This window comes from Neofelis nebulosa, chromosome 2, assembly GCF_028018385.1.
Source record: "Neofelis nebulosa isolate mNeoNeb1 chromosome 2, mNeoNeb1.pri, whole genome shotgun sequence".
In the NCBI taxonomy this organism is placed as follows: Eukaryota; Metazoa; Chordata; class Mammalia; order Carnivora; family Felidae; genus Neofelis; species Neofelis nebulosa.
The window spans coordinates 207,627,549-207,638,025 of NC_080783.1; the positions used below are offsets into that span (position 1 = coordinate 207,627,549).

Below are 10,477 nucleotides of genomic sequence, written 5' to 3' on the forward strand. Positions count from 1 at the left end.
AAGGCCCCATTTAAGACCCCAAGTCGGAGAGCCCATGCTCTCCATGGACTACACCGTGATTCTCTGTGTCTCCCTTCCTTCAGGCTGGAATGCGGGGCTCTCTCATCACAGATCTGGCAGCTGCCTCTCTCGGGGACAGGGCTTGGGGGACGGTTGTCATTGGCTCCCTAGGACTCATTGCACCTGGGAAGGGAAGACATCAGGGAACAATGCACCTAAATAAAGGTAAACCTCTTATTCTCCCCATATCTGCTCTTTGCCTGAGGTCCCTCTGTCTCAACAATGATATTATTGCTGGGTATCTGTACAGTATTAACATTGACACGGTATATTTACATCATAAATAGCATTAACATATTTAATGCATATGTATCTGTGTCAGGCTCCATGCAAATTGCTTAGCTAGCATTATCTCCACAGAAACTTTACAAGAACCCTGCAAGGTAAGTGCCATTATGCCCCGTGGTGGAGAAGAAACAGAGCCAAGTGCTCACCTACAGTAGGAGAGGCTGGACTAGGCTGGCCCCAAGCCCACAGTCCCTTCCTCTATGAAATATGCCTTGTGTATGTACAAGGAATGGTTTGCCTGTGTCTCAAGGTCATTAGGGGCTGAATTACTTTTGTGGTCTTCATAGTTTTTCCCAGAGCCTGAGCCCCACTGCTCCCCCAGCCCAGCTTCACATGCTCCTGGAATTCTCTGGCAGAAAGGAGGCAATCTTCATTTAGGCTCATAGGACTTCATATATCCATCCATCCATCCATCCATCCATCCATCCATCCATCCATCTATCCACCTGTCCATCCAAGAAGCATTTGTTAGTGCCTACAGTGTGCCATGCCTTACTATGTTCTGGAACTACACAGATAAAAAGCAGCACAGCACACAGGCCAGTATTGTTCTCTTCCCACCAAAGGTATCAGTGACAACATAGAGAACAGTCAGCAAATCTGATTTCTGGAAGGGCCCAGGGACTTGTTGCACGTCGACAGCCTGAAAGCAGGTCCAGAAAGTCCTTCTTTTCTCCACCTCCGGTAAGGGCTGGGGCAGATGCCACAGATCTGTGGGAAAAGAAATGAGCTCAGCGGTTGCTTGTCCCTCATGAGCATCAACAATTAGGAAACATCTTGCAGAGTCTGGGCAGCGTCATCGCAGTTGGATTTCCCCTGGCCCAGGCAGCTTGCTGGGATCTTTCTAGAGGCAGATTGTCATGGCTCTTCTGCCAGCAACAGCTCAGGAGGCATCTCTCAACATCTCGCCCTTCCTGTCGACACTTCTGCCAGTGGGGAGGCTGCAAGGCGGGCTCTCCCTTCCTCAAGAAGATTCTATGACATCTGGTGGGTATTCTGTGACCTCTGTATACCACTCCCCACAATGATCCCAGAATGTAGGGGGTATTATCCCCATTTTCCAGCTGAAAACAGTGAGGCTCATTGAGGGAGGGGGCACCTTGGCCAAGATCAGACAGCCAGACAGTGGAGTGCTGGGTGGGAGCCTGGGACCCCCTGATGTAAGCCTGCATTAACAGTTATGTACTAAACTGTTTTGCAACCCAGCAGCCCTACCTGCGGGGTAAGTGCTAGACAAGGTTGTGGTGTCTTCTGGGTTTCTGATCCCTTTGTTTGTGGGGATTAAGGAGGTCTGAGGGCTTCAGGGGAGACCATCAGATACAGCACTTAGCTTATACGAAGGTAGTGTCTAAAAGTTTGGAATCTGGAATCCATTTGCCTAGGCAAGATGGTGGCTGGATTTCCAGACTGGCCCTCAGAATCCCATTTGAGCCCTAAATATTTGGAGGATCAGTAGTAATATTTCAGCTGCACTCAACTGCCATTTACAACCCTGTTCCCATAAGAAATGCATCCCAAGATGTCACTGGTGATACCAGCACCATGTCTCTCCTCTTTGATGCCCCCACCCTCCAGCCACAGCCTCAGAGCACCTCCAAAAGGGCAGGCATGGGAGCTCCACTCCTTTGTCTATGAGGCAGAGACCCCTTCGAACCCTGGCGAACACTCCTGTCTGAGACAGAGCCTGACACACAGCAGGTTCTCAGTAGATTTTGCAACCCCCTCCCCCCAAAAAAAAGAAAGAACAAGAAAATGGGGGGAGTGGGGAAGACAGGGGGCAGGAGGGAAGGTAAGAAGCCAGGAAGGAAAGAGTGATGTGCAGCCGGGAAGCCAGTGCTTTGCGCAGGTGTTTGAGGGGCTATGGGCAGATGATGCAGGTGGGCCAGACAGACGTGCCTGTGCTAAACTTGGCCTCCACCTACACACTGGCTTCCGGCTGGTTGGCCTGTCTCAAAGATAAAGAGCTCTCTCCCACAACAGGGAAGTCAGTCCTGGCTGCCCTCCACAGGGACACAGATGCTGTGGCACCAGCCGCAGCCCCACCAGGCACCGGTTGCCCATGCAGGGCTGTGAGGGCTGACGCTGCACCTCATAAATGACTCCTTCCCACCCTGGGTGTCCATTTGCCCTTTCCTGATGGAAGCGACTTTGTCTGGCAGACAGGCATCGCTGGGCGTTGCCATGGTGATGGCTATGATGTCACCAGGGAGTAAATCAAAGCGCAAGTCTCACCGGTTGAGCAGGAGGCTCGTTGAGACCAGAAGAGCGGAGGCAGGGGAGTCACAGGGCAGGTCTGCAGGGCCACCATCTTCCAAGCCCCTGCTTTGTTTCCTGAGATGAGGCTCATTTGTTTATTCACTTATGCAAATAGTTTTTGAGTGCTTACTGTGTGTCAGCCACCAAGCTAGGCACTGGGGATGGGGCCTGGGATAAGAAGACAATGTGGTCCTTGTATGGCTGCACAGCTCACAGTCTAGTGGGAGAGGTGGGCACACGAGGACGTATACAATAATGCATCACTACCATTGTGGTTCGTGCTAGGAAGGAAAGTGCCGGAAGTGTATTCACTTGCTGTGGCTGCCATAACAAAGTACCACAGACTGGGCGGCCTAAACAACAGAAATGTATTTTGTCACAATTCTGGAGGCTAGAAGTCCAAGATTCAGGTGCTAACTGGAGTGGTATCTTCTGATGGCTCTCCCTGGCTTGCAGACAGCCGTCTTTTCCCTGGTCCTCCCGTGGTCTTCACTCTGTGTGTTTGTCCTAATTTGCTCTTCTTATAAGACCAGCAATCATTGGATAGGACCCACCCTAGTGAACTCATCTTAACTCAGTTACCTCTTTAAAGACTCTCTGCAAATATACTGGGGTACTGGGGGGTTGGGACTTCAGTACATGAATCTCAGCCCATCACAGGAAGTTAGAAAATGTCTAAGAGGGGATCCAAGGTGGCAGGGTGGAAGATGGGCCAGGAGGGCCTCCCTGAAGAAATGGCATTTCCTTAGAGTCTTGGAGAGCTGGAAGGGTTTCCAGGAGGGCAGATGGGGGAAGTTGGGATGAATTTCCAGATGCAGGGAACAGATGTTGGAAAGGCCAAGAGTGGGGGAGTGTCTTCGTGAGTTCAAGGAGTTAGAAGACCCGTGTGGCTGGAGCAGAGTGAGTCAGGGTGAATGGTGTAAGAGGTGGGAAGATGCCAGATCACACAGCACCTTGTGGACAACAGTAAGAATCTGGACTTTCTCCCAGAACCTGTGGGAAGCCATCAATGGCTTCGAGGATCGATCAGAACGTGATCAGAGGCTCGAGGAACAGCTCAATCAGAATGTTCTTTTAAATGTTTATTTATTATTTTTGAGAGAGACCGTGCAAACAGGGGATGGGGAGAGAGAGAGAGAGAGAGAGAGAGAGAGAGAGAGAATCCCAAACCATCCCTGCACTTGGATCCTGGACACAGAGCTCAATCCCATGAACCATGAGATCATGACTTGAGCTGGAATCAAGAGTCAATACTTAACTGACTGAGCCACTTAGGCATCCCAATCAGAATGTTCCATTAAAAGATATCTCTTCCAGAGGTTTTGGGACGATACCCATCATAGAGGTTGTCATAGCAGCTCTGGAGTGGCAGTTTATACTATTTGCCTTCAATTCTGCCTCCCTTCCTGGCCCTCGGTATGGCTTCCCTTTTATGAGAGGAACAATATTTTTCTGCCTCATCATCTTTGGGCTTAACTACTTGCTTTAGTAGAATATTAGTGGGTGTAATAAGCAGGGGTTTCGACTTGCATGGTTTGGCTTACACTCTTATGCATCTGCCATGTGCCATGAGAGCATGTCCTGGGTAGCTGCTGTCCATGGAGAATGGGGAGACCTACAGAGAAGACCAGAACCTGACCTGTAGCCTGAGGAAGTACTGTCTCAAACGACTTATCAAGTCGACTTATCATCAAGAAAAGCATATGTTTAAGTGGCTCAGTTGGTTAAGTGTCTGACTTCGGCTCAGGTCATGATCTTGCTGTTCCTGAGTTCAAGCCCACGTCAGGCTCTGTGCTGACAGCTCAGAGTCTGGAGCTTGTTTCAGATTCTCTGTCTCTCTCTTTCTCTGCCCCATCCCCACTCGCTCTCTCTCAAAAATAAATAAACATTAAGAAAGAAAAGCATATTTGTTGTGGCAGACCACTGAGATTGGGGGTGGTGGTGTTTGTTTTACAGCATTATCATAACAATACCGGGCTAATGTACTGAGAGAGGAGGTTGGCTTGAGTTAAGGTGATGACAATGGGGCTGGAGAGAAGTGGGCAGATTCAAGATAAATTCGGTAGTTGTCAAGTTACAGGTGACATTTAAGTCCTAGGATAGATCTGCAAGGAATAGAATGTAGAATGAGGAGAGGGACCATGGTTAATTCTTGAGAGATACCCCCAACTAATGAGCAGTGCATTAGTCGGCTTGGGCTGCCATAACAATACCACAGGTTGGGCAGCTTAAGCCAAGTTTAAACCTCACAGTTTTGGAGGCTGGAAGTCCAAGATCAAGGCAGCAGCAGAGCTGGTTTCTGGTGAGGCTGCCTGCCAGCAGTGTCCTCACATGGCTTTTCCTCTTCTTTTAGGGACGTAAGTCCTATTGAATTAGGACCCCACCCTTATGACTTAACCTTAATTTTTTCCTTGAAGGCCCTGTCTCCAAACATAGTCACCATGGGGTGACATACACCTTTTGAATGGACACAGTTCTATCCATAACAGGTAGCGTCTCCTATGCACTGGGTACTGGGTACAAAACCAAAGCTGCCAGCCTTCTGAAGATGTAGATGGGTAAGTGTCACACAGCTATGCCACCAGCAGGGTGTAGGGCCGGCTCAGACTGGAGGGCACAAGAAAAATAGATTCCGTCTCTTGGTGGGAGGAGGGGCAAAGCCACGTCCGAAGAAGGGCACGCAGGAGGGAGGGATCATGTGCCCATCTATGAAAGTGAGAATCAAGGATGAGTGAGTAGGAGACTTCAGAATCCCCCCTGGTCCTCTGGTCACCACCAAGGGGCTCAACAGTTATCTGGAGGCAGACAGACATGGAGGCCAAGACCCCCCCCCCTCCCCGCAGAGAGTTTCTCTCCCCTGTCCTTTAGTCTAGCTGGGTATTTGAGAACATCCATGCTGGAACCCTCCTCATGTGACAGCTCTGACAGGGACCTAGAATCATCTGAAGTGTGAAAATGATGGGCCCCTCAGCATCTTCTAAAGGTGGCAGATGACATTGGATACCTAGGTTTTGCTGGCCTAACCCCCATCGTCCTTTTCAGGATAATAGAGCTCTGATGCTGCTTTTGTGAGCGTCCTCCTCCTTCACCATGGACAGGATCTGTGGGACTGTCAATCAAGGTGTCCTGCCCATCCCCCAGCCAAGAGGAGAACAGAGAGTAGGAGGCTCCTGGAACTCAAGTCTCCAGGGAAGTCACACGAAGACAGTGTCAGGGTGAACATGACTCACCCACAAAAGCCCTGGCTAGGCTTATGCTGTGGTTCCTGCTGCCTGGATTCTTGCTGTCTTGTTCTGCTTGAGATCTGGCTGGTCTGTTTTGTTTCAGTGCTTCCTTTGATCTGTAAGCTTTGCCAAATCCTTCCCAATAAATTTCTTCTTTGCTTAAGTGAGCCTGTGTGGATTTCTGTTCCATGCAGCCAAAGATCCCTAACATCCATCTTGGCTGCAGAAATCTGACATGGTGGTGAAAGGAAGATTTGGTTCAGAAATGGGAGTCATATGAAGAGGAGTCCAACTGTCCTTTGAGGAGAAGGAGGTTGACCCTGCTGGGAGGGTCCCTTGCGATACCTTGATTACATGAGGGTAAGACAGATTTCCAAGCGTGCTCTCAATTTCTTGTCTGTCCATTCTGGATTGCCCCAGAAGCCACTGCGATGGGGGCTGGGGGGAAGGTTCCTGGACCATGTATGACAACATCAAATGCTGCCAGGATACAGAGCATTGAGCAAAGAGAGAGCCACTGTCAGCTCCCCTGATGGTCATTCTGGCAGAGCCGTGGGTGCAAAGTCACTGCTGGGGACTCAGGGAAGGGCTGGTTAATAGGACATTGGGTGACTGTTTTTCAGGGCAGTGGGGAGAGGGGTATCATTAAGAAGGGGTCCCAGGTTCCCCGATTTGGTGGCTGTGTGACCTTGGGTCAACATCCTCATCTGTCAAATTGAGAGAAATGAGAACCCTACCACATACAGGTTGTTGGGGGAATTGATTAAGTGCATACCAGAGTTTTCTGGATACAACTACCACTGGTGAAGCATTAGATCCTTTCAATCGGTACACAAATAAGCACTTTCTATTTTAATAGTGGGTGTTTATTTCTAGGGGCATCACCGTGAATAATGAGCATCCCATGACTGCAATTTTGTGGATATTGTTCTTCAGGATGAGGCCAAGTTAAAAGTTAATCTGGTTCTGCCATTCACTGGCTCTGAAGCCTTGGTAGGTCTCCTTCTGTTTTCAGCCTCAGTTTCCCTATCTGTAAAATGGGAGCGATAGGATTTCTTGGAAAATGTATACCCCACCTAATTCCCATAACGGCTGATAGGGAGCAGAATGGCTTGGTGAGCCCAGCACAGGGCTCTAGAAATATGTGCTTCTTTCCATTGCTCATACAAGGCTTCTGTTTCTCCATCTGTGAGAGGGAGGGGCAATGGGAAGGCTGAGCGGCACCCTCTCCGAGATTTCTCCCACCTCAAACCCACCTTCTTCTCTGTGCTAGGCTTTGTTCTGCTGTGAAAAACACTGGGAAGCAAGATGGGTGTTATGTGTCTTCCTCCCCCCTCTCCATCCCCCCCCCATATCAGGGCAGTGAGTGGGCCCAGAATCAGAGAGACCTGTCTTAGACCCTCAACTCAGCCACTAACCACCCTGATGACCTCATCTAAGTTCCTTAACCTTTATGTGCCTCAGTTTTCTCATCTACAAAATGGGAATAAAAATACCGACTCTTATTCCTCATCAATAAGGTCAGGAATGTGAAAGTGTTAGAGCATTCCCAGCGCATAGTGGATCCTGTCCCTTCCCTTCCTGGCAGGAATGCATCGTGTCATGTTCCAAAATCGCATTGTACAACCTCACTTCACCCTCAGTGACCATTCAAGCTCCTTCTCTACCCCTCCCCTCTTTCTCTTTCTTTCCCCCTGCCCCCCACCTCCTGCTGTGGACCATGGACATGAAACCACTGTGTCTGTGTGTCCAGATCTCTTGGATTCGAGTGGAGGGCAGCTGGCTCAGTGACAGCAGCCTGGGAGGAGGGCCTTGGCATTGGCAAGTGCATGTAATTAGCACTGATGAGGCCCAGGGGTCCCTCTCCATATGGGCCTGTGAACTTGGCCATTGCACTCCTCTCGATGAACACTGATGAGCAATGTTGCAGCAGGTACTGCCTCAAGGTGGGCGAGCAGGAAGGCAAGGGTGGGTCACAAAGATTAGCGACAAGAGCTGTCATTTACTGAGCACTCAGTCTGGTTGTTCTAAGAGCTTTGGGTGCGATACTTTGTTGAATCCTGATCTTGGCTCTTTCATGAATTTATGCTAACATGAATAGTGATTGTAGACGGCATTCTTTGTGCTGATTCTGCTCTAGGTGCTGTGTTGAGCACTGTGCACACATTTTCTCAGTTATTCCCCCGAAACCCTATGAGCCAGGTACTATCATCTCCTTATCTTACAGGTGATGGAACTGAGACTCAAATAAGTTTTTGGTGCTAAAACAGAGCTTCTCATACTTTGGGGTACATATAAAACAGTTGATAATCTTGTCCAATTCCAGATTATTCAGATCCAGCAGGTCTGGGGCGGGGCCTGAGGCTCTGCATTTCTAACAGGCCCCAGGGTGATACAGATGCTGCTGGCCCAGATCACACGGGAATTGGGAGATCCTAGATCACCCGGCTGGAAAGTGACTGATTCGGGATCAGCACATGCAGCTAAATCAAATGTGAGGCCAACTTGGAAGAGTACTGTTGGGAGAATGTATGAGAGGAGAGAGGAAAAAGGGACTATTTATGACCAGAGAGTTGAAGGAAGGCTGTATGGAAGAGGTGGTTTGAGTAAGGCCTTCAAGGATGGGTAGGATTTTGAAGGGATGGAAGGGAAGGGGCGTTTCAGGTCATGAGCAAAAAACACAGAGGAAGAGAAGAGTGGGTGTATTTGGGGGATGTTACTGTCGAAACATAGGGAAGGTGATGTGTTGAATTGTGTCCCTCCCCTCCCTCCCAATTCATATGTTGAGGTTGTAATCCTGGGCATCTCAAAATGGGACTTTATTTTTTATTTATTTTTTTAATGTTTATTTTTGAGAAAGAGAGAGTGAGCGAGTGAGCTGGGGAGGGTCAGAGAAAGAGAGGAAGACACAGAATCCGAAGCAGGCTCCAGGCTCTGAGCTGGCAGCACAGAACCTGATGGGGGGCTCAAACCCATGGACCACAAGATCATGACCTTAGCTGAAGTCGGAAGCTTAACCGACTGAGCCCGCAGCGCCCCTCAGAATGGGATTTTAGTTGGAAGTAGGGTCATTTCTGATATAATTGGTCAAGGTGAAGTCATGCTGGAGTAGAGTGGGCCTTTAATCCCATATGATATGGTGTCCTTAGAAAAAAGGGAAATTTAAATACAAAGCTGTGCACAGAGAGAACACCATATAAAGAGGGGAGTCATACCTCCACCAGCCGAGGAGCCACCAGATTGGTAGGGGGTCCTGGCCCAGATCCTTCCCTAATGCCTTCAAGGGAGCATGGCTCCGAAGACACCTTGATCTTGGACTCCTTTCCCCAGAGCTGTGGGACAATACATTTCTGTTGTTTAACCTACTCAGTATGTGGAACTTTGTTCCGGCATCCCTAGGGAAGGGATACAGGGTAACTGCTATGTGTGTGTGCTGGCAGATGGCCTTGAGGAAGAAAAAGGCTTTTTGTACCTAAGCACTTCACTTTTAGATCCAAGAAGATCCCTTGGCCCAAGGGGAAACAGATCGGACAATGGCTAACTTGTTCCAGAGGGGCCTGTTCCTGGGACCTGGTTGAAAGCACATGTAAATGTGTACACTCAAAGCTAAGTTAAGGCATAACTTGAAGCATTTCTAAGTACTGATCTCAATCTCTTCCCCTCCGAGAAGGTTGTAAGTGAGAAAATGGGGACAGGAATGACTAGGCATTGAGTCTTGCTGTGCTAGGCATGCTCCATGCTTTAGTTCCGTCTCTACTGCACTCTTGGAAGGAAGATCTTGTTACCCTCATTTCACTGAGAATGAGACTGAGGGTCAAAGAGTTTAGGTCACTTGCCCCAGGATGCATAGGCAGCAGATGGCACAGGGGACATGGGGACCCAATGGTTTACCTTCTCCCATGCCTCCTGCCATTACATGAGGTGTAACGACAGGAAAAGTGACCCAGAGCTGGGCTGCAATTTGAGGAAGGGAATGAGCCCAATATCAAGAGGTTGGCGAAGAGATCTGTCTACAGAATTCTCACCATATGAGACAACAGCCCCCTTAATGTTCAAGCTACTTTGAGTTGCACCGTCTGTTGTTTACAACCAGAAGCTTCCTAACAGAATCAGCTGTTAAAATGAGCCAGGTCTTCAGGTCCAAGATAGATTACAAGTGCTGCCCGTCCAGAGGAGCTAATAAACACTACCCTTGTTTCTGCACCCACGTTCTGAACCAACCAGAAGTAAGAATGAGGGAAAGGCAGATGGAGCCCCCAAACATTGCCTTTACTAAAGATAAAGCTGCTATTGGAGAACATGGCTTTACGTGCAGGAGAGTGGGCTGCCTTATGTTACACCCGGAATAGGAAGGCTTGCCCCCCTCCTAGGGTGTAGGCAGCTTTGGGCCGTGGAAGGGACTGCAAGAACCATGCAGAACCTTGGTCCCCATGGAGACAGCTGGGCTACTGTTGCCAAGTTCCTTATCCCAGGTCACTCACCAATGAGCAAGGTCACTCAGTGGGCCAGAGCTGTGAGGGATGGAGAGCGGTGAGTGGCATCCAGAGAGCGTTGCTTCTGGAGGATTCTCCAGGAGGGGGGAAGAAATTTTCTTCCAGGAGGGTAAAATTGAAAGAAAAGAGAGAGAGCACGTGCACACGGAGTGATTA

The 10,477-nt window shown here is 49.2% G+C and overlaps 2 long non-coding RNA genes across 2 annotated transcripts; one reads left to right on the plus strand and one right to left on the minus strand.

The window, feature by feature from the left end:
* Positions 1-882: 882 nt before the first annotated feature.
* Positions 883-2,502, minus strand: LOC131493664 (uncharacterized). The gene is made up of 2 exons (XR_009252792.1): positions 2,437-2,502; positions 883-1,059 (listed from the first exon to the last, which is right to left on the minus strand). It is a non-coding gene; the product is annotated as an uncharacterized LOC131493664 (long non-coding RNA).
* Positions 2,503-2,588: 86 nt separating this feature from the next.
* LOC131493666 (uncharacterized) lies at positions 2,589-5,965 on the plus strand. Its single transcript, XR_009252793.1, has 3 exons — positions 2,589-2,833; positions 5,022-5,162; positions 5,647-5,965. It is a non-coding gene; the product is annotated as an uncharacterized LOC131493666 (long non-coding RNA).
* Positions 5,966-10,477: the final 4,512 nt, after the last annotated feature.